This window comes from Equus przewalskii, chromosome 8 (assembly GCF_037783145.1).
Source record: "Equus przewalskii isolate Varuska chromosome 8, EquPr2, whole genome shotgun sequence".
NCBI classification, from domain to species: Eukaryota; Metazoa; Chordata; class Mammalia; order Perissodactyla; family Equidae; genus Equus; species Equus przewalskii.
In genome coordinates, this window is record NC_091838.1 from 4600435 (window position 1) to 4625166 (window position 24732).

Here is a 24732-nt window from a genome sequence, read left to right on the forward strand (position 1 = left end):
TGAGGGTGTAGGCAAAGGAGTAATGATGAGGATCTAAAAGTAAGCCAGGTGATGTAGGGAGAAAACAGTGGTCAGAAAAGGGAATTGATGGATTTGGTAACAGAGAAGAGTTGCATTTATTAGTGATGTTGAGGTCTGTGCAATGACTCTAAGAGTGACAGGCTGAAATAGGATGGAGTTCTAGATTATGGGAGGAGAAGAATATGAAGAATTAAGGTACCAAGGTTTTGGAAGGACCTCAAGTGCATATTGAAGTTGTGGATAATGAAGTTGCCAGTCAGCTAATTTTGATTGTATAGACTCTACAATATATAAAACTAAAATAAACTTGGAGAAATCATTCAGGAAAAGGTTACTTTTGACAGTATGCATTTACCAAACAGAGGGAGCAAAGACATGCACTCATTTTCTCTCCTCTTACAGAGAATGGTATTTAGGAAATGCAGCTTAAAGAGACTTCATTGCCCCTTTAAGAAACTCGCAGTGACATCAGCTCTAGTCTAACATGCAGATCTTTTATCTCCCAACTAGTATTCAAAGCCTCTTCATTGCGGCTTCCTCTTAGTGCCCTGTATTTCTGGTACCCTCAGGTTGGACAGGTGTGGGCTACTGACTGGGGGCGAAGCTCTCACTGTATCTTGTAAGCAGGCGTTTGGAGTCCTATGACAGAAACGGTTTCTCCTGACCTTGCCATAGAATTTTCCGCACCTCTGAAATTTTCCTCCTGACTTGTCTCTCTTGTTCCCTTTCTGCTTCAGTTGAGTAGTCACCCTGTGCAAAGCTGCTGTGATGATTATGAAGGTTAGGCCCAGACGTGCGTGGTGAGCATCGACCCTTTTTTCAACGTACTCTGCTGTACCCTGAGCCGCAGAGCGCTGGATGCATCTTTTTCTGTTGTTTCATTTACCTCTGCTGTCCTTGAACATCATTTCAGAGGGCTCAGTTGCATTTCTAATAAGATAATACAATTATCAAATTGGTACTTCTCCTTTTTTCTACATGGGGGCTGGTACTTTTTGCTCTATTTAAGTGCCTTGTTTATCTTTCCCTTGTCTTCTGGACCAGATATTTGGTTTTCTAACATGCTCCTTTACATTTTGTCTGGAAGAGTCTTCTGCAGTTTGAAATACAGCATCAGGAAGTACTGGGTCTACCCAAAACATCCATGGTTCAGTCAAACTATGCCCACCTTTACCTGCGTAATTGGATGGTCTTACCAGGAGGTATCTCATGTCAGACTGTCCTCTAACCCAGACTTGGATTCAGTCTGTCATTGTCTTGCCTTGCTCCCCTTTATTACATCCCGGTGCATATTTTCTTCCACTTCTAATTACATACATTTCGCAGGCCTTCTCCTTCAAGACACAGAAAATACCCATGTCTCTGTGTCTCCAACTCTGACACATCCTGCACCTTCTCCAGGCACTGGAGTTTGCTTAGGATCACACATTTGCTTACGGCATGAGCTTGACATCCCAGCTCTCTACAACACTCGCCTCTGTGAAAACAGCAACTCACTTCAGCCGTGTACAAAGGGAGTCCTACTGGAAGTTGTTTGCTTTTTTTTTTTATTCTTTATTTCTCAGGTTTTTCTGCCAAGTGAATCTGTTTATGATTTTGTGGAATCAAGGAAAAAAGGAATACTCTTCTCCAACTGAGAAATAAAATAACATAGAGATCCAATTAAAGTGTCTATATATGGAGAAACAAATGACCAACTTTATTATTTGATAAGCTTGGTTGGGTAGTGTAGCTTAGTGCAAGAGACAAAAATGGGCTCGGTAATTTTCTATCATAAGCATAGGCCTGTGAACAGTCTACCTAATGTTTAGATCTGCTGAATAGACACTATTCCTGGATTTTTTATTCCCATTGGCCTAGATGTAAAAGGAAGGGACATAAATTAAATTCCCAAATGCTTGCACCCCTCTTACCGTATATTAGCCTCATCCAATCCAATGAAGAAATGCAAATCGTTGCCTGTCGCCTTGCCTCCAGATTATTCACTCCACCTCTAGGAGGCGGGTCAAGGAGTGGGGCACACAGCCAGATGTGCTGACAGAAAATCCTTCCTCATCCAAATCAAGATAACTGAGATGGAATTTTTCTGTTAGACTAAAGTACATCAGTAAGATTTCCTGCGAAATTTCCTTGATCTTATATTCTCTTATTATTTGTCTGAAACTTAAAAAAAAAACGTATTTGTAACTTCTGGATACATCTTTAAAAAATGAGTATATCTTTCCACACAGCCAAATGATAGTTTTACAATTAACAAAAGTAAAAATAATTCCTGGTATCAGCTAATTACTATTTCATATTCAAATATTTTAAGTTGTCCAAAGTATGCCATTTATGGCTGGTTTGTCCAAACCAGCACAAACCTAGGCTCAATCAATGTACTAGTGGCTGTGTACTCTCTCATTTGATTTGAAATAGTTCTATTTTTCATGCCAATGACTTGTTGAAGACAGTGTGCTAGTTCTGGTTTTTCTGGTTGCCTCCTGGGGTCTTACTTGATTGGTTTCTGGCTCCCCTTTATTCATATACACTGGTAGATAGTAAAGGCTTGATAAATTCCAGTCAGAATACATCACTGTGTAATTTATGATTCTTTATTTCAGCAGACACATAACATCGAATAGCCAGCCCCATGCAAGTGCTAAGACTGATCACAGATTAGGATGCTACCAGCCTCCCCTCTGCTGTGCAGTTATATTTTTTCTTAAACTAATTCTTGAAAGGCAGTTTTCATTTGGTAAAGAATTCTCATCAGATGGCTATTTTCTTTCTTCTTTTGAAGATATTATTCAACTCTTGTCTGGCTTCTATTGCACTGTCAGTTTGATGTCCCTGCTCCATGGGTAATTTTTCTCTCCACTCTGGCAGCTTGTAAGATCTTCCATTTGCGGAGTTCTGCACTGTGACTCTATCTAGGGATAAGGATATCTTTTGGTTTATCATCCTTGAGATTTGTTGTGCTGCCTGAATCTGAGGATTGTCTTTTCACCCATTCCAGAAAACTCTCAGCTATTATCTCTGATTTTTTTTTTCTCCCCCAGTCTCTATTTTCTCCCTGTGCAATCCTACAAAGATAAGCTAGATATCTTTTCTTTAACACATATGTCTTTTTTGCCAAACTTTGACTTTTTCCATCTGTTTGACTGACTGTGCTGCACTCTCTTTTCCATTCTCCAGTTCTCAGATTCTCTCTTTAGGTCGGGTTAGTCAGCTTTTAAGAAGTTTTCAGTTTCCAATACCAAGAATCACATTTTTTTAAATCTAGTTTGGTTTCTTTTCAAGTGTCCTTGATGTGTTTCGGCATAAACATTTTTACAGAAGTGTGCTATACACAGAGAAAAAAAGCACATACATAAGGGGTAAAGTTCAATGAATTGTCACAACATAAACATGCTCATGTGGCAATGACCCTGGCCAAAAAATCGAACGTTATCAGCACCCCAGCAGTCCCCCATTATCATAGCCACTCCTAATTGCCACCTTTCTTTTCCCCAAACATAAATACTCTACTGATTTCTAATGCTACATATCAATTTTTCTTGTTTTTGGACCCTATATAAATGGAATCATATGTTATAGGTTCTTTGGTGTCTGGATTATTTCACTCAGAATTATGTTTGTGAGATTTATCATTATTTATTATATGTAGCACTAGTGTGAATAGCTCCACTGTTATGTGGTATTTCATTGTATGAACATCTTGTAAATTATCTATCTGTTTTACTATAAAAGGATAACTGGCTTCTTCAAGACAAACAATGCTGCTATAATCATTCTTGCATATGTCTTTTGTCCACACATGTACTCAATGCAGTTGGGTATATACTCAAGAGTGAAATTGCTTGGCTATTAAATATTCAGTCTGTTGCATGATGCCAAACACTTTTCCAGAAGGTTGGGTGTGGCTGGATCATTTTTCACTCTCACCATCAATGTATGAGAGTTTCTCACGATGCATGGTATTGTGAGTCTTTAATTTTAGTTGTTTTGGCGTATGGTGATTGCTATAACATTGCAATTTTAATTTCTTTGGTAACTAACGATGCTGTGTAAATTTTCACGTTTGCCCTTTTGAACATCTTTTTTGTGAAGTGCTCATTCAAAAATCTTGCCCATTTAAAAAAAAATCAAGCTGTCTGCATCCTTTTCTCAATTGCTTGTCTTGTAACTCATATTATTTTAGTGCGTTAGCCAGAAAATTGTTTATATAAGTTTTTATCTAGTTTCACAGAACTCATATACTCTAGAATTTTCATTTACTCTACAGCCAGCCCCAGGACCCTCCCCTGAATTCCATTCATATACTTAGTCACCTATTGACATCTCCACTTGAGTCTATATTTAATAGGCAGCTTGAACTTAAAATGTCTAAATCTTAACTACTGATATTCCCCAAACCAGCTCCTGCCAAATCCTGTGCATCTCAGTTAATGGCAACTCTGTTCTTTCAGTTGCTTAAGCCACACCCTTCAATTCTCCATTTTTGTCTGTTACCTCACATTCGATCTATCAACAAACTTTTTTCAGCTCAATCTTCAAAATATATCCAGAAGTTGACCACATCTACTACCCACTGCCTTGACTTTGGTCCAAGATACTATCGTCTGGAATATTGCAATAGCACCGGAACTGGGCCTTTATTTTCTTCTCTTGCCTCAGTGAAATTTAGTCTCTACACAGATGCTGGAATAATCCTGTTAAAATAGGAATCTGAGCTCAAGCTCCCCCATAGATCCTCATGATACTGAAAATAAAGGCCTGGTACTTACTCAGTCTCACAAGGCTCTGAGCGATCAGTCTCCCAGACGGCTCTCAGATCTGTCTCCCTCCTCACCCTCCCCTGCCACCCAGTCTCCATGCCGTTCTTCAAACAGGCCGGGCAACACTTCCTTTCTCAAGGCCTTTGCACTTAGCAGTTTCTCTGCCTGGAAAGGTTGACTCTAGGACTTCTGCAAGACTGGTATTTACTTAAGTCACCTGCCCAGTGGAGTCTTTCCTGGACACCCTGTTTAAAATTCCCCAACTACCCCTTTCTGATGTTTAATATTCTTCTACTCTTTCTATCACCTCCTTAGCATTTATCAGCCTCTACCATACTATATACTTTTACTGTGCATCTTGGTTATTGTCCATCTACAACACTTGGATGCATTTTCCATGAAGCGTGGCTTGTCTGTCTTGGTCACTACTATATTCTCATCTCCAAGAACCATGCCCAGCACATGATAGGTACTCGATAATGGTTTGAAGTATAAATAAGTGAGAATATAAACATATCTACTGTAAAGTTCTGCTGTAGTTATCTTTTTCTCAGGAGTTCATTTTCCATGCACCTTAGGAGTAATCCTTATATGTTCCAGAATCCTTTGGTATGTTCAGGCTGCTATATCTTTGTCATTGTTTGTTGCTGATTCCTGTCACTCTTCTTATCCAAGATAAATAAGAGTCTGCCTTTGTGCTTGATTATTATTTGTATTTATCTCCTCCTCCTCTCCAACAATCCATGCTTCGCTATAGCTATTTTCAGCATTCTCCTTTCAGATCTTAGGCTAGAGTCCAAGAAAATGTGCCATATGCTAGTAAAAATTCCAAGTGATGATCTTTCACGATTCTGATAGGCTGAGGTAGAAAATTCACTTTAAATTTTCCTGTCTATGAGAAGGTGAATCTATTTATTAGTACTTGGGAATATTCAGAGCTTTTCTTTTGCCCTGAAACATTTATTAAAAAACACAATCTCCAATAATCTTTGTAGCAAATGTACTCTTGCCAGTGGTCTTCCTATGTCCACTGCCCTTGACATTACATTCCAGGATGTAATGCTGAATATGTATGTGGCAGAGGAATACTGAGGTGTGTAAAGGAAACCATGGCTTCACCTCAGACACTGACTCTAACGTTGGAATTCCTATTTAACACAGCTCTACTCGTTAATGTATTTCCTTTCTTTCTTCATTTCTATGGTCTGTGAATGGGCCATTAGACATTTTAAAATTTGGCTCCTCCCATATTTAAGTTAGGGGAAATTCATTTCAAAAATTCACAAATTATGAACCCTTAATTTCCAGGCTGTTTTTCCTGAATCTCTTTTTTTTCTTTGATTTCATTTGTATTTTAATAATAGGAAGAAAGAGGAGAGCAGATATGTCATTTCAGTGAGCTGTGATTACAATTAACTTCAATTAACTTAAATTAAATCAATTAACTTAAATTGATAAATATTATTTTTGATATTTGGTCAATATTTTGCTGTTAATAATCAAAATATCATTTTTATGTAATTACTAGAAAAAAGACAAATGATAAGAGCTTATAAAAATATGGCAGTATGAACCCACCAACTCCTGCCCACCACTCTCCCACTCTAACCCATTTTTCAGTCCAGAGCAAACTGCTTTAAAGTCTTTGAACTATGTCCGGTGTGTTTTTCCCGGTTTTTCTCACTAATATTGGCATTTTCTATCTCTTGATTCAGCATTTTAGTTATTATCTCAGCACTCTTCCACCACTACATGCAGCCCATGTGCCCAAAATAGCTGCATTGCAAATTTGAATAAATACATATTCAGTGTTTTGATTTTTCTGACTTTTAAAATATCATGAACTGCTGTTCTAAGTGCCATACCATCCCCTTTTTTGTATATATTTTGCATTTTCCTGGGGTTAATAATTGACTCTTTTATAAATTTACTTGCTTTTCTTAGAATCTTTGACTTAAGTGTCCCACAATTTATAAGCTCTGTGAAACATTTGGGTAATATAATGTTCCACAAGATCAAATTGGTCAAATAACCGATTAGTTCCCTCTTCTTTTTTTCCCCAGGATTTCCTGGAATTCTGGAGCTCTCTCAGCTTGCTTTCTAGATGTGCTGCACAGTTGTCATTCTTGGAATTCCCTTTGAGTCTTTCAGATGTTGGATATCTTCTTTCCTAGATATCTGATTTTACTTTTTTTCATTTATTTACTTGTTTTTTTTAAACACTACAGTAGCTCCCTGAGAAAGGGGTAATGGGGACTCCATTTATTGTCCAAACTTGGCATGTTAATAATGTATCTCTTCTACCTGCATGCTTGAGTGCTGGTTTACTGGATTAGAGTTCTAGTTTGCAAAGTGTTTTGACTTATGACTTAGAAGAACACTTTTTTTCCCATTTCTTCTGCCTTATAGTGTTGTTATTATGGACCCAGATGTCCTTTTCTTTCTTAAACTTTTGTATACTTTTTCCTCTCTGGAAAATGTTATTTTATCTCTGATGTTCTAAAATTAAAAAAAATTGTTTGTCATCACCGCAACCTCTCCCTCCCAGATTTACATACTTTTGTTTTAGGAAAGAAACTTTTAAAAAGTTATTTTCTCCCAATCCAAAAAATCTTGTTCTCTTTCTGAAACTTCTTTTAGTCAGATTATATATCTCTATCTGTATCCCTCAATGTTCCCCTTTTTACTGTTTTTATTTCAGTTCTATATCTCATGTCTATATCTTGAAGATGGAAATCTTTGCTCACTCATGTTGAAGATGAGGCAGTGAGAAGCTCTCTGTGGGTGGATGGGGCTGCCCACTGGTGAGCTAGTGCGGGATGAAAGTGTTGTCAGATTTTTCACTGGAGAGTGTTTAGGCTTTTTCTCTGAGATCTTCATTTACTTCCTAGTAAAGTAAGAATTATAGGATAATCCCGTCTGGTTGCCTGTGGATTAGCAGCCCAGATCCTGATATTCCCGAGTTGGCAGTGGGCACCTGGAGTCTCCTAGTTAAGTGAAGAGCCTTTTACTTAATTTTCCTGCCTCCCCCTGCCCCGCATGCTGCTCACTCCTGCCCCTGGGGGATCTGGCAATCCGATCAGCTTCCTTAATATTAACACTGCCATCTCCAGGCAGAGGGAATTAATTTCCAGGAGCTTACCAATTTATTGGAGAGAGAGAGAAAAGTGGCTTTTTCAAAATATAGACTACAACAAAACCAGGAACATTTAATAGATGACAAAAGTTATCAATATTTTCAGCGAGTAAAAGTCTGGCACAAGAAAATTATGAGATTAGAATTAGAAGACCAGGAGTGAGGGAGAATTGTTACATAAAGAGTTCTTTAGCAAATTTTGAAGGTGGAGTGTGCCTTGTTTTGGAGTGAAAAATTTAGCTTTCTGACAAATAACATTTTGTATTTTTCACCAGCAGCCTCTTCTTTTAGTGAATGTGAATTACATCCATCACACCAAACATATATACTTGGTAACAACCCATTTCTTTTTGAGATTAACATGCTGATTTTGGTGACATAAGTTATCTGAACAAAAGTTCAGTTAATTTTCAGTAGTAAACAAAGAATAGTTTAACACAATGTCAGTTTTATCTAAATACATGTGAAATCACACTAAAATCCCGAGTTATTTTAGGTATACGCTTTCATATTTGCAAACATTAACAATCAAATATTATTTATGGATCAGCCTATTCTCAACTTCTGGTTATCCTAAATTACAGAAGGTAGCTCTGTTTTCAAGAAGTGAAATATATATTTATTTCCATGATTCATAAAAAAAAAGTTTATCTTTAAAAAATTTTATAAAAAGGTGACTAGGCTACCTGTATGTAGATGAATATGACAAGTAAAATAGAACAACACCAATGCAGAGCAATTAATAGAAATCCTATTTGACAGGGTGTCACAGGGTCAACTTAGTTTTCTGGGAACAGTCACTATAGCTGTAGATTTCTCAACATCCTTGTCCCATAACAAGACTGAGAAGTGTTTGTAAGTATCTGACATGATTAATTTGAGGCTCGTTTCTTTAAGTTATTTGCACATAATGCTTTCCTGGTATAAAACTATATGTATAAAATGTGATAAAATAAACAAAAATTCTCAGAGTTTGAGACAAAGTGATAGACATTCCCTTCCGTAGGCTCCAGAAATCCTTAGCTAGGCATCTAAACATATTATTTGAAATATTTCATGACTATCACTCTAAATCCAGAACACCTTAGTTTGGGAGTGAACATGCCTCTCTGTGAAATGTGAGATGTGACATCATGACTCCATCTTCTCTTGCTTAATTTGTAAAAATATAAAGACTATTTATTGCATATTTAAGTTATGCCAGGCACTCTGCTAAATGCTTCTCCTTCACTAACTGATTTTATCTTATTAAATAAAAAACCGTGAAAAATATTGTATTAAGCCCTTTTTTGAGGATGAGGAAATGGAGCTCAGTAAAATGGTTATACTATACAAAAGTTATATGATACTTCATAAGAGCACATAGCCATAAATATTATATTGGGGTTTAAACCAAGGTGGTCTGGTTCCATGGACCTTGGAAGTATGCTTAATCATTGATGGAGATTACATTGCCTCCCAAAGGATACTATACAATTTTGCGGTCCTTGTTAACGGTAGTGGTGAAGGAAGATGCAGAATGGCAAGGTGGGTAGGAGACAGAAGAAGCTATACTGGTTTACTTCTGGAGTGAGATTGGATTTGAGTTAAGAAGAGAAAGTACGAGCTTCTTCAGCTGGTATAAAAAGGTAAGGGAAAGGCAGTTTATTGGAGCTCTCAATACTTGTCAGACATTGTGCTAACTGCTTAAAATGTGCCATGTTATTTAATCTTTAAGAAAACCAGATTAGGTGGATATTAACATTTCTATTTTAACGAGAAGAAGCCTACGCTGAGAGAAGTAACGTGGACGCCCAAAGTCAAACACCTGGTCTAAGAGCGTAGGCATTCATTCACAGCTGATGCTTGGTTAGATCATTAAACTAATCAGTTCATGACCTTTCTACTCGTAACACTGAGAGAGAGACTCAGGGCTGCCACATCTGTCCTTGGCCAGCGTCTGTCTGCACAGTCCTTTCCTTGAAGCTCCATGTGCTTGCTGTAGTTTGTTTGTGCTTGTGTGCTGGTTGTACACTGAGTACCGACTTGGGGAACAAATACTGCTGAGGGTGGAAAGAGCCCTGCGTGTTGCCTTGCCCGCTCCTCCGCAGGAAAGAGGCTGCTGCTTAAATCACAGGTGGGTCTCATATCTCTGCTTCACTTCATGTGACCGCCCGGAGTGCCAAGTGTGAAGCAGCTCCGAGTACACGCTTTTGAAACTTATCAGTAAACATAGGAGGTAAGCATAAAGAAAAATGTAACTCTGATTTCACAGTGATCATTTTCATTGCTAAATATTTGATATTTTCAGAAGTCCCGGTGAGTAAATAATTAGGTTTTGAAAGAAAGTTGAGCAGTTTGAAATAGCTATGATTTAATTTCTAGATATTATTATTGTTCTCATTTTTTCTGATAAAGGATTAATTTCATGGTATGAGAAGAATATAATTGTTTATAATCAGATAAATTTTCTAAGCATATATTGTTAGTCTTCTCACCAAATACTGCTAATATTTTGAGTTGAAATTAGCCAAGAAGAAACAATAGTTTTTTCCTTCCATAAAATCTATTTACATCTTCTTTTTCCTCCTTAAAGGTAAAATCTTTTCTCTAGTAGTCCCAGATTTAAATTTAAAATTGTAACTATCAAAGCAATTTATTAGTCCTTTTTTACTTTCTTGGGTTACTCTTTCCTTTTTTTTCCCAATTTTATCACTTCCCCAACTTCACTTCATATTTTCTCCCTCTTTTCCCTGTAACATAAATTCTTTGTTGTTGTCTACTTCACTACTGTCCATTAGAATAAAAATTTTGAAACTTAACAATGCACCAGTATTTATGAAACACTGCATTAGAAAGCTTTTGGACATTATCATTTTATACTATCATTTTTTAAGTGATATTTTACATTGTACTAATTATTCATATGAATATTCCCTGATGTATAAGGCTCATTTTCTCTGTTTATCATCAATTTAATAGTGAATTAGCATACTATGTTTTGATCCTACTGCCTTAAAATTATGAAGACAGCTTTCGGCAGTGCATTACCTTATCAATATCAATTTCCACATTGACAGCATGATTTAATATTTTTATTGTATTAGTGAGGACCCTCAGGCTGAGAGGAAGTTTATAGCTATTTTAGTGTGTTGACATTAAATCAGTGTAAAATTTAGCAAGACGACCAATCAGCCTTCCATAAGGCTCACCATAGAATTAACGTCACTGGAACCGGATATTGTGCTGAGATATTTATCTTCAAAACTAGTTTATGATGGGGCCGGCTCCGTGGCCTAGTGGTTAAGTTCACGCACTCTGCTGCGGTGGCCCAGGGTTCAAATCCTGGGCGTGGACATGGCACCGCTCGTCAGGCCACGTTGAGGCGGCATCCCACATCCCACAACTAGAAGGACCTGCAACTAAGATATACAACTATGTGCAGGGGAGGGTAAATTGGGAAATAAAGCAGAAAAAAAAGATTGGCAACAGTTGTTAGCCCAGGTGCCAATCCTTAAAAAAAAAAAAAAAAAGGGAAGATTGGCAACAGTTGTTAGCCTAGGTGCCAATCTTTAAGAAAAAAAACAAAAACTATTTTATGGTAAAGGCTTAACAAGTCCTAAGAATTTTTGTTAAATACATGTATATATATATTTTGTTAAAATCATATGTAGTTTGTAAAGATGTATGTATATAGGTAAATGTATACACCTTATCTATGGTTTGGCTCATAAATAAACAGGACACCTCTTGATATTAAGTTCTCGCTAGAAACTCATTTCTGATATCAATTCATAACATCAATCTTGATTTTATATGTGTATATATATTATGTACTATATTACATATACATTTATGTGATGGTTAATTTTGTATGTCAACTTGACTGGGCAAAGGGATGCCCAGATAGCTGGTAAACATTTGTCTAGGTGTGTCTATGAAGGTGTTTCCAGAAGACATTGGAATTAGTAGACTGAGTAAAGGAGACTGCCCTCACCAATGCAGGTAGGCATCCTCCAGTTCATTGAAGGCCTGAGTAGACCAAAAAGGTGCAGAAAAGGCAAATTTACTCTCCACCTGAACTGGGGCATGCATCTTCTCCTGCCCTGGACATCTGCGCTCCTGGTTCTCCTTTGGAATCCACTTGGCTCAGGTACCTATTCTTAACTAATGCCCTACTGTTATTGGAATTTGTATGTATATGTTCTGTCTTCCCAGGTAAATTACTACCTTTGAAATGCAAGCATACTTGTTTATGCATCTTAGCATCATGTAATTTGAGAAGAAAGCTATATATAAAATAGGTTTTCATAAAACTATTGGCCTTGCTCATTTACTTATGGGATGGTGGGAGTGTGGCAGAAAGAGGCAGGGGTATCATGGGAGTTGCTGGCACAAACAGCTAGGGATTATCTGAAACTAGAGTGGGATATATTGTGTCACTTGTTCTCAACTGTGGAGTTTAGTCACCAATTCCAGAAAACAGGAAAATAATAAGCATCTCATTTTATCCAAACAAAATAGAGGCAACATAAATATAAACCTCGTATCAACTATTACTGCACAGAAAACAATCAGAAAATGTTCTTTTCCTGCATAACTTGAACATGCTATAGCTGTATAAGGCAGACTCTGCCCTCCTCATATCAAATATGAAGGTCTCAGTAATTCCTCTTCTTATGTAAGTTTTGCGCATATTTTTGAACTTACAATTTTGATAACAGAAGAGAATAGAAGATTTTGTGATTCTAGCGAATATTTCTGATAAGCCCCTATGTGTAATTAGCAAGCGAGTTTGGTGTTAATTTCTGGACAATTTCCAGAAATTCTTTGAAATTTCAAAGTTCTTAATTGAGATGGGAGAGGGAACATGGAAAGACAATATCGAACTCCTTTTTTTCCCTGTTCTTATGAATATTTAGTATATTAGTCGGCATTCTGTAGAGTTGGGAAAAAATAATATCTATATATATGGAGAAAGAGATTTATTTTAAAGAATTAGTTGTGGAGGCTGGCTGGAGACCCAAGGAAGATTTGATGTTGCAGCACAAGACTGAAGGCAGTCTGGAACAGAAATCCTTCTTCTTTGGGGGACATCAGTCTTTCTTCTCCTAAGGACTTCAACTGATTGGATGAGGTCTACACACATGGAGGGTAATCTGCTTTACTCAGTGTCGGCTGATTTCAATGTTAATCTCATCTAAAAAAATACCTTCACAGAAACATCTAGAATATGTTCGACCAATATCAGGGTACCATGGCTTAGTCAAGTTGATACATAAAATTAACCATCAGATCTAACATTTTGTTCTTTTCCCGTGGGACTGTCTTATTTTTCTCCAAATTCACTCCCTGAGTCATAATAGTTTCTCTGCAGGCCCTTTTACCAAAGGAAGCAGAGGTTGAAACCATAGATTTCCTGGCTATGCCATTGCTGTTAATCAGTTCATATCCACTTATATGAGCTGCACTTTGTGCAATAGAGGATTGGCCATCTTTCCTCCTTGATTGATAACATGCACTAAGAATTAGGAAAAGGAGAAATCAGAAGATTGATGAAGGGTAGGAATTGAAGTTAACCAAGGCGATCAAGAGAGACATATTTAGATTTTCCATAGGAGTTGAAGATGATGACCTTCCATTTAACCATTAGGAGGATAGCGTTGAAAAGCTTCAGCAACAGGTAAATTGGCCAGTATGAAACTTTTAGCAAGAGAAAGGGTAAGATTTCTAATGTAATCACAGTTAACTTGATGGTGTGAAAAGATTTCTGAGGGTTTGACCAATTGTATTATATATTGCAATCAATCAATTAATATTTATAGAGAGGATTTTTTTGAAGAAGAATATTAACCCTGAGCTAATATCTGCCACCAATCCTCCTCTTCTTGCTAAGGAATATTGGCCCTGAGCTAACATCTGTGCCTTTCTTCCTCTGTTTTATATATGGTGCGCCTGCCACAGCACGGCTTGACAGCAGTGGGTAGGTCCACACCCGGGATCTGAACTGGCAGACCCTGAGCCACTGAAGCAGAACGTGCAAATTTAACTGCTGTGCCACCAGGCTGACCCGCTCTCAGTCTCTTTTTTAAATTTAACATATAGTATTCTTCTCTGTGCATATTGATTTACTTTGATTCAGAATAAGATGATTTTACCCATGACAGGCACTTTGAAAGGTGACATTGCTATCAAGAACTATGATATATATACATTTTCAACCAGAGTTCCAACTGGTAAATTTTCATGTATACATATCCATCTTTTAACTTCTACTTCCACACTGATTAAAGAAATTCTCTGATGTTTTAATTTTAGGTGTAAGAAATATTTTGTGACACGATTTACCAATCACAAATAGCTGAATTCCCTCATTCTACCTTTTGACATTAAGTAAATTCATATACAGGTAGATGATTTTACATTCAAAAGTTTAGAGCAGGACAATGTCTTCAACTTTTATAAAGAAATTGCCTAGAATAAGCTTTATAACTTATTCTTCCGAAGGCAGTAATCTAGATAAACTCTAAATTCTAACCCAGTAAAACTGAATACTGGCTCTCCAGGCTATGCCCAGTGAGATGGAGGAAACAGCTGTGCATATGCCTCGCCTTGAAGTCTGCAATGCACATCATTGGGATTATCAAAGCTTATGGTTAAGGTCATTATTTTCCATCCAAAATCTGCACAAAATCACTATTCTGTACTATACTTAAATTGCTTAAACACATTTCTTAAAGTGAAGCAATTCAGAAGACATTTTGAGATACTTAAGAATAACTCTGTCAATGAAATTTTATAGTGGAAATAGATCCGAGTTCTACTTTTTAAAGTAGGTCAGTAAATTATTCTTATTAGAATTTCATCCAAAAAGTGCTTCTTATTAAAACAATAAAATTCTATTTAACCTGTTATTTTTAGTAAAAACTTCATGAAGAATATATTATAGTCTCTTCTCCATCTACATTAGTGTTTTCAGTTGGTCATCAAAAACTTAAATTCAATTTATTTAAACAAAAAATTTTTTTGAGAATCTTTAATAGACAATCCCTAAGTGCCAGACAGTGAGAAATATGAGGAAGTGTACAACAACTTCCTCTTCAGGTTATGACTGAATAGCTGTGTATTAATTTTCTATTCATCCTGGATGTAACAAATTACTACAAACTCAGTAGCTTAAAACAGCACAAATTTATTATCTGAAGTTCTGAAGGTCAGAAGTATAAAGTGGGCGAGCAGGGCTGTGCTCCTCTGGAGACTCAATCTATTTCCTTTCTTTTTTTCCCAGCTTCTAGATCTGCCCACTTTCTTTGACTCATGGCCACATCTCTGTGACCACTATTTCCATCGTTCCATCTCCTTCTCTGATCTTCTGCACTAAACATTCTCCCAAACCTTACAAAGCCTATGCTAGTCATATTACATTTGCCTCAGCTGGCATCCAGCAGCCAACACGATTCCTGCTTATTAACTCATTGCCAGTGTTAATAAAAGGCTATGATATTGCTGTGATGTCATTTCATACTAAACTGGACATACGATATTTCATATGCCAAATCATCAGTAATTTTGTTCTTTGTCAAATAGAACTTACAGGAATATTAATTGCAAAACATGTTCTCTGAATTTATTTATCACTTTCTCTTTCTTTGTGTTAATAAGGAAGACGTGGACAAAGCAGAACACATCTGTGTATAAATTGCTCCCAGAGAGGACTGGCTGGTTTTAAAAAATGTTCTGTAAAGACAAATGATCAGTAATGTGTTTCTGTAGTGGTCTCTAGAAATGAGAAGACTTGTGAACATTTAAAGCACAGGAAAGAAAATTTAGTGTGCTGCTTTCAGATCATTATTGAGCTTTTATGAAACAATTACAATTTCAAATAAAATGTTGCATGAAATATTTAAAATGTTTATGGTGACTCTAAAATATTTTAAAACCCTGAAATAAAATCTATTCCCTGAAAACAGTATAACCCTTGGAAATTTTGGTCAATGCACTAAAATAATAAATGTAATTATGTGCTGACTCTTTTTAATCCTAATTAAGTTAGTGAGGAAAAATTATACTCTAGTTTGGCTTTAATGTTATTTGATTCCCATGTCTTTTTATACAGGTTCTTTCTCTACCTTATGTGGAAGCTCTAGAACTATATTTACATTTGACATTTTCCAAATTAAATTAAACCAGAGTTAAACCAATATACACTGTAATATAATCTTTTGTATCTTTTAACATCTTACATTTTGCTGTTGACTGCATTTTCATGCAACTCCAGCAACAATAACAAAATAATTCTAAATGTTTTTATCCTCCCCCTCTCACCATGGAGATGCAATGAATTCATAACATGCTGTGAAGTCGGAGTTGTGTCTCTGAGCCATGCTTGAATGAGGCCCTTCCGAAGAAACTCTCTCAAGCTTGACTCTCCTCTCTTGTACATTATCTCAGTCAGAGGCGACCTGCAGTCATGTTCTGTATTAAGTAGTTTTAATTTGTTAAGACACTGAATTATGTCATGAAAAGAAATTGACTTTTTATAGTTAACATGAACAAAGAAAATACAATCACCAGCAACTTAGACTAACCAAGTCAAGAGTGAAGACATTTTGGTGGAAATGGAGGGGAAAGAGTGTGGATAAATACAATAAATCATGTTTGGAGGAAAAAATATTTATAAATTATACGAAAATACAAGAATAGGAAAATATTTCCTTTTAAAGAGGGTCATTTGAAAATGTTGAGTTAGCAATGAATGCAGAAGCAATAATTAGGGTAATTTCGGATAAGTGTCTTAATTCTCTGACCCTCGGTTTCCTTATTTACGTATACATCACTTATTTTCCTTTTTAAAATCAGGTTAAAATGAAGTAATATAGCACCATTAAAATATTATATTAGATAGCCACTGACAATTGCTTTGGCTAATTAATAATGCCATGTGTTTGATAAATCAAGTTCAGTTGGCTCCAGAGCTGGCCCCTGGCATTCAGAGGCTCCTCATCCCCTCCCCTGTCCTTGGAATGGATGTGCCGCCTACTGTTCCCTCAGTGGAAGCCATTTTCAAGGATGCTGCCTTGAGAGAGTAAGTGTTCTTGAGAGCATCTGGATGCTATATGAAACTGAACACAGTTAAGGCCTCTGTATAAACTTTTAAGATTCTGACGGTCGTGTACAGAAATCCATTTCTCTTGTGGCCACCCAAGGCAAGCCTTTTACATAAGTTTCCTCGCTGATTATACCTGCCACCTACTAATCAGGAGCGTCTGCCTCTTTCTTGAGTCTCTCCTGGCCGTCCGTGTATGGGGGCCAGTTTCAGATTTCATCCGGGAAGCTTCCCAAGCTTTCAAACCAACAACTGGCAAGCCAGCCAGGAGAAATGGGTCTTGAGAAAGAGGCATCCATTGGAGAAATCCAGAGTTGACTGTCAACCTCTATGTAGGGAGGGGTGGCCCACGTGTTAGATGCTTGTGGACCACTATGTGAGTACAGGAATGCCCTGAAAACCCTGACTGGTCTAATGTGCTTATTTGAGGAGCCATGCATGACACGCTGCAGCAAAGAAGGGAAATGAACGGCTGCTGCAGTGGGCTGGCCTCTGGCAGTTCAGCTGGCCACTGAAGAGGCTGAAGCTCGAGTTAGAAGTTTGGAAGAAGAGCTGAGGTTAGAGAAGGATATGCAGTTGTTTACTGCTCTGCTAGCTTCAAAACTGGCAGATAAGGTGGGAGAGCAGGATAATAAGTTGGCAACCTCAGTGTGCCATTGTGCAAAGCTAAGAGGGCGCAAACTGCCTTGAATTAAGGTCCAAGACCTTGTGACAAAGCCTGATTGAGATGCTAAGTGGTGGAATCCCTGGGAAAGAGAGGAGAGTGAAGAGGAGGATGTTGTGGTGATTGGCAGTGAAACAGACAAAATGCCCTGTGCAGTCTGACCCCTAATTCAAAGGAAAGCAAAAGCATAGCAACAACAGCCCGGGCTAGCTGGCCAGCCCCCAATTCACGAAACACCCATGATGAGAGAATATCCTCCCACTGAGCTTACTGATATAGCAGCCAACTTCCAGCGAAGGCCAGGGAAGGTATTCAGGCATGGTTAGTGTGGCTCTGGGTTACAGAAGACAATGGTATTTCTCTAACCCGGGAGGAGGCGGAGAAAAGGAACAACAGCACCGCACACCCTGCTCTCCAGCAGCATCTGGCTGGTGCTCAGGGGTTCAAGGTTCAGGTACTTGCTCCCTTGTAGATTAGATTATTCTAGCCTGCAAGGAGGCTTGGCCCAATAAGGGGGGATCTCCCTGGGCACATGGGACCCTGCAAATCTATAGAGGAAGTACGACAAATTCTTAGGGAGTTGGGAATGAGATAGACCATGTACATCCCTGTCACCGAAGGCCCTGATTGGGCCACATTCACTGCAGGAATTAAGTCAAGATACTCTAGTTAATGCAGTAACAGCATGCCCAATGTGTTCTAAACAGTACCTGAGGCAGCTGTCAAAGGGGCTATCCACCAGAGTTCCCAACCAGTGAGGGGTTGGCCAATTGATTTTGTTGGCCCCTCTCTCTGGGTGAGAGTTCTAAATGTGCCTTGCTTTGTGTGGACACTGTGTCTGGCCTAAGCCAAGCTTTCCCTTGTTGCCACACAAACCAGGCTGCCACCATTAGGGGATTAGAGAAGCTGAGTACCACGTACAGATACCCTCGCTGAATAGACAGTAATAGAGGATCACACTTCAATGGTCATGCTGTGCAAGAATAGGCAGAAAAACATGAGATTGGATGGAGGTTCCATCTCCCTTATAACCTGCAAGTAACAGGGTTGGTAGAAAGGAAAAATGGAATATTAAAGCAGCAAATTAAATTACTAATAGGTAAAACCACTTGGTCAAGTGGGCTGAAGAACTGTCCCAGCTTTAATACATTTGAATGATCAACCAGTAGGACCTGTTATCCCATATGCCAGACTGGGAACTGCTGTCCAGACACCATGGAAATCAGGGGAGACAGCCATTGCCCTGACTCTCACTGTGGATGAATGTGCTATGCTGCTGAGAACACCAACTCCCATCATGCCTGGGAAAGGTGTTATCTACAGGAATTTGCGATGGAAGGTGCTACCGGGATGGGTGAGTTGCTTCACATCCCTGAGTGAGAGGGAACCACTCAGTCTCTACTGGGATCCTGTTGTCTTGTTGCAAGCTGTACCTGTGGAAATTCACTATATCTGGAATGGAACATGCACCATTGAAAGAGGGAAGAAGGTGAGGGTTGTGGTCTGGCATATCCTGCTACCAGTCCATCTCCTCATGCCTGCAAGTGCTGCCTCCCTGGCCAACACATATGGTGTGCACAACCAGATCATGTTCTGAAAGCTGCCAACCTCCGTAGCCTCAAGGCCAGCTGGGGATGTTCTTTTTTTCACTAGTACAATCATTTGGCTACCATCTTTGTTCCCTCCACTGGCCTGGAGGACATCATAGCACACATAGAAGCCCTGACTAAATTCACCCAGCAAGTCTTCAGTGATAGCCAACAAAGCCTGTCTTTATTGAACACTGAAAAGTCTCTACTGAGAACAGTGTCTCCCAAAATAGGATGGCCTTGGGCATTATTACTGCCTTGCAAGGAGGCAACTGTGCCATTATCCAAACAGATGTTTTGGGTTCATCCTGATGGGTCTGCTAATGTATCATCCTTATTAAATCACATACGGACCCAAGTGAATGCCTTCAGTGATCTGACCCCCAGCCTAGGGGACCAAATAAATCAGTGTTTTGGATCATAGGGCACTTGGTGGAAAAAAACTGCTACTTATTCTGGGAATCATTATCTTAATTGGTGTTTTCTCTTACACGTACCTATATTGTAACCACAGTATCTGCTTCCAGTGCAGCCAGATAGCCACCAAACCAGCTACCTCCATGCTGATGAAACCCCTTGCTGACTATTCAGGGCAGATTGTGGAAGAAGAAGGGGTGTATAAGACTGTAAGAGCCGGTCACAGCGGGTGGAGTGTTGGAGGAGCTCATTGAGAGGACAGGACCTCCAGTTGATCCATGAGCTGGACCTGGGCAATCTGAGGCTCCAACCCTCCTCCCCTGTCCTTGGAATGTACATGCTGCCCATCATTCCTATGGTGGGAGCCATACTCAAGGATGCAGCCTTGAGGAAATATGTAGTTGAGATCATCTTGTTGATATACCTGATACGTAGTGGGGGCTCAATCCACTCACCACGAGACAAAAGCAAGGTGGTGGAGAGCGAGAAATTTTATTAAGCAATGAGCTAGCTAATCAGAAGATGGTAGACTATCGTCCTAAAAAAACTGTATTAAAATGGGAGCTGATTTGGGAATGACTTATATAAGGCAAATGGGGTTGGGAAGGGGCTCAGGAGTGTCAGGTACAGGATGACCACAGACCATTGGATGTCTCTTCATAGACAAAAGTTTCAGATCTGCTGCATGTGATATTCCTGGAGAACCTAAGATCACATTAGTTATATTTAGGGAGAGAAGGAGCAGATTGGGCAGAGGACTTAAATCTTCTGTTAACAAGTTGTTCTCTCTACTGATTACTGACTGGTTACTAATTAATTTGCCTATGTACAGTTCCAAGTGTTTCTCCAAAGTACACTGTGAGAATAAGATGGGGAGGGAGGGTTTAGACATGGAGTCTCTCATGCCAAGTCAGTCTCATGTGTGGCTGAACCCAGTTAAGGCCTCTGTATAAACTTTGAAGATTCTGGTGGGCAGGGACAAAAATCTACTAGGCTTGCGGCTGCCCAAAACAAGCCTCATTGTGTACATTTCCTTGCTTATTAAAACCGCCACTCACCAATCTGGAGTGGTACATGGTTTTCTTCAGTCTCTCTTTGTCCTCCAGGTACAGAGCCCAGTTTCAGATTTCACCCAGGAAATTCCTGAGGTTTTTGAATCCAACACTCCAGTTTCTTCGGTATATTAAATGCTGTTTTTTAACCTAGTGGTTGCAGAAATTAATACTGTTTAATGGGTCCTCCTATTTCAAAGATTTTTGTCATGTGATATTTTATCCCTTATAATTATTACATGCCTAGTTAAACTTTTAAAACACTTAAATTATTTTAAATAATTGTCCTATATATAAAAGGTATTTGTTTATTTTAAAAAAAGAGCAAAGAAAATTTCTTAGAATCCCAACATCTAGAGATTAACCATCATAATTTAAAATGTTATCTAAATTATCTACTCATATATAGTACTTAATCTGAAAATTGGGATCATATTTATATACTTCTTTGAAAACATAATTTAAAAATATATTGCAAGCAAGACATTGTACATTGATTTGTAGCATGATTTTTAATGACCCAATAGAACATCTTTGCACAAATGTGTCACAATTTATGTAATACATTCTTTATTGGTGGCTGGTCAAATGACTGCAATATTCATTATTATTTAATGATGTTTTTAATATTTATATAATAGTCCTGAATATTTCTGTTTATTTCTTTAATTTTTTAGTAGTGGCTTACCAAATCAAAACTAGTCAATAATTTTAGGGCATTTGATGCAAATTACCAAATAATACTATAAAAATTGTAATATAATCATCCTTCTACTGCAGCATGACATTTCAAATATCCTATTATTTGCAAAACAAGATATTCTTAAATTTATTCCTAAATTTCAGTTTCTCAGGTTTCTGGCTCGCTAGTCTAATTTGTTTTCACAATCATTTATCTTTATCAATATGTTTTAATTACAATAGTTGAAAAGTGAATTCTAAAATCTAATTCATAAAATGTATAGATTATTTTTACTTAGTTTTCTTTTTGTTGTTATTTGGATCTTTTACTTTTCCAGATATTTTAGAAGCATATTATCCTGTTCTAAAACATTTCGTATAATCTCTGTTTATATCTGAAATTCAGGTGCTTAAAAAGGGAAAGTTTGACATACTTATATTAGTAAGTCTTTCTATCCAGGAATATACTATTTTTGTAAGATATTTAAATCTTTAAAATATCTTTCAGTAATATGCTTTCTTTACATATGTATCCTGTGTGTTTCTTGAGAATTTCAGTTTTAGGTCATTTTTATTTTTGTTGCTATTTTTCAAGTGCTTCTGTTATTACACTGAAATTGGATGTATATATATACATATATATGTAATTATATATATATTTAATTATATACTTACATTTATGGTTGTAATTTAATATATATGTAATTAAATAATATATATATGTGTATTATAATTAAATTGCTGAATTGACATCTCGTTGTGTTGATTATTTTGAATTTTCAGAGTAGGCTAACATGCCCCAAGAAAATGATGATATTTTTGTCTCTGCCTCTTCATTATTCATCTTTGTGTCTTTTATAACTGTATTTATTTACATTTTCAGTATAATGTTTCATAATATTTTTAGTGGCATAACACTTGTTCTATTTCTAGCTTTAACATGATTGCCTCTAGTGTTTCTTTTTTTAAGTTTCCCAGTAGTGGTTAGTTTAAGATGACATTGACCATCATTTTATGGAAGTATGCTCCAGTTCTCAGTATTGAAGATGTTTTATTGGAAACAACTATTGGCTTTTATAAAGTAGCTTTTCAGAGACTACAGTTGACCCTAATATCATTTCTCCCTCGCAGTAATAAGATCCTTGATTCTTTGAGGATGTGGCTTTCACAATAAGAATTATATATTTTAGCACTGCTCTGAGCGTGTGTGACCATATGACTAAGAGTAAGTCATAGAAATAGGAGGTGAAAGATATTTCCCCAGTCTTTCCTCTAACTGCATGGAATCAGGAAATAATAGGTCCCCATCTTCACCAGCAGTCCCATCTTAGAATGGCAGAGCAGCGCATAGCAATGAAACTCTTTTTGAACAGAGCTATGACTACAGCCCTGAGATGCTTGCATCTTGACTGTTACTTGAGAGAGAAATACATTTTTCACTGTTTTGGGGGGAGCATCTTTTACAATAAGCTAAATGCGTATCCTAATAAAAGCCTATAGGACTTTCTTAATTTTATTTATTCACTTATGATACATCCTAACAGATTTGCTAGATTGCCTCATATTCATTTGTTATTGGAGTCTTAGAATAAACATTTACAGGTGGTGGTCTATATTCCTTCGCAAAGTGTCTTCATATTTTATTTATCACTTTTCAAGAATCTCCATAATTGGAATTATCTATGAGTTATGTTAATGTGTGTATGGAAGGTAAGATATGTGTTGTCAGACTTTAATACTAAAATATAGCTAGCATCAAGAAATAAGTTATATATTTTCTGCATTCTGAAAATTTATGAATACCATGGTGATGATGTTCAATAAATTTTGCAAGGGCTCACCTCTTAAAATGTCTAGATGCAATACTTTCTGTGGCGGCAATAACTTGAAAAAATTTGTTTCCTTACTTCATACATGTTATGGCATTCATTTGCTTTTTGAGTGAATTTCGATAACTAAAAATTTCCTGAAATAAACAATTTATCAAAAAGCCGTTTTGAGGTCAACCATACATTTTAATATAAATAGGTGTTAGATAACGTAAAGGAATTCTTTTTCTAAAAACAATGTCATCATTGTTTATACAAATCACTTTACAAATCAAAATGTAACCATTTTGTAAAAATTATAGGACTATTTAGGGACAGATATCATTATATCACACGTTTGCTATCAAATATAAAAAAGAATTCAGCAGTAAATAAAAGATGTAAAAGACGATAACGGTCATCACTGTAGGGGCTGTGTTATGATGATTCACTCTAAAATTCATTCTTCTTTATATATCCTTATTTATCTATGTCTATAGATATAGATAGATATGGATATATACTTTTATTATTTAAAAGATAAAATTGACGGTAAATTAAGGATCAAACAGAACTTGAGATTTGAAGACCAGTAATAAGAGAGAGAACGTGTTGCTCTGATCTTGGCTCTCCTGGGTCACCAAGAGTTCTTCCCAGTGATCCGTCCAATAAGCCATGATTTGTAACTTTGAAAAATCATTGACAATCAGTTATCCAATGCATATTTTCCTAAATTATTAGATATATAGTTATATCTGCAACAATATTGTGCTATAAACTAGCTCCAAACCTAGTGGCTTACAAGAAAAAGCATGTTTTTCTTATTGGGTCTTTTTTGTGAGTAGACTTTCACTCTGCTCGGCTACTCTGGAATTAGCTGAATTTAGCTCCAGCTGTGGCGTCGGTTCTGCTCCACAAGCTTTCTCATTTTTTTTGGGAACCAGTGACTACTTGGGACCTGTTCTTCTTGTGGTGAATTCACAAGTGCAAGGGACCTAGTCAAGTCATGCAAGAATATTTATTGTATGTGTTCATTGTGTTTCAGCTAATACTTCTTCAACCAAAGCAAGTGACATACCTAAGCTCAACATCACTGGGATGGAGAAATATAAACCCAAACTTCTGTAACAGTAAGTACTGCTGAGTAAAATGGCAAAAGGAATAGATGTATGATTGTGTTATAAGGAGCAAATGAAGAGTGGCAAACAACAATCCAAGCTGCCACATTATTTAGACTTGCGTATTTCCTCTCACTTTAAGTCACCCTTGTTAGTTCATTGATTTGTTGCATTCTCATCTCACATGCCATTTATTTTATTTTACCTTGTTTTCTTGATTAGCTTTGCAAGAATTTGAATTGATAGTTGTTTAAAATTATTACATATTGTATTTCATAATTATATTATTTTCCTGCCATCTAAATAAATTGCTGAATTCAATTTCATTAACTTTATTTATTAGAATTATAATCATTTGAAAATTTAAGCTAAACTATTCAATTCTGCATTTATTTATAGTA

At 37.2% G+C, this 24732-nt stretch overlaps 1 long non-coding RNA gene across 1 annotated transcript in view; it reads left to right on the plus strand.

Annotated features, from left to right (window-relative positions):
* Window positions 1–24732, plus strand: part of LOC139084998 (uncharacterized) — a 664841-nt gene that overhangs the window by 186238 nt on the left and 453871 nt on the right. The window contains exon 3 of the long non-coding RNA XR_011542936.1: window positions 24259–24343. This is a non-coding gene — a long non-coding RNA (uncharacterized lncRNA). The remainder of the gene's footprint in view (window positions 1–24258; window positions 24344–24732) is intronic.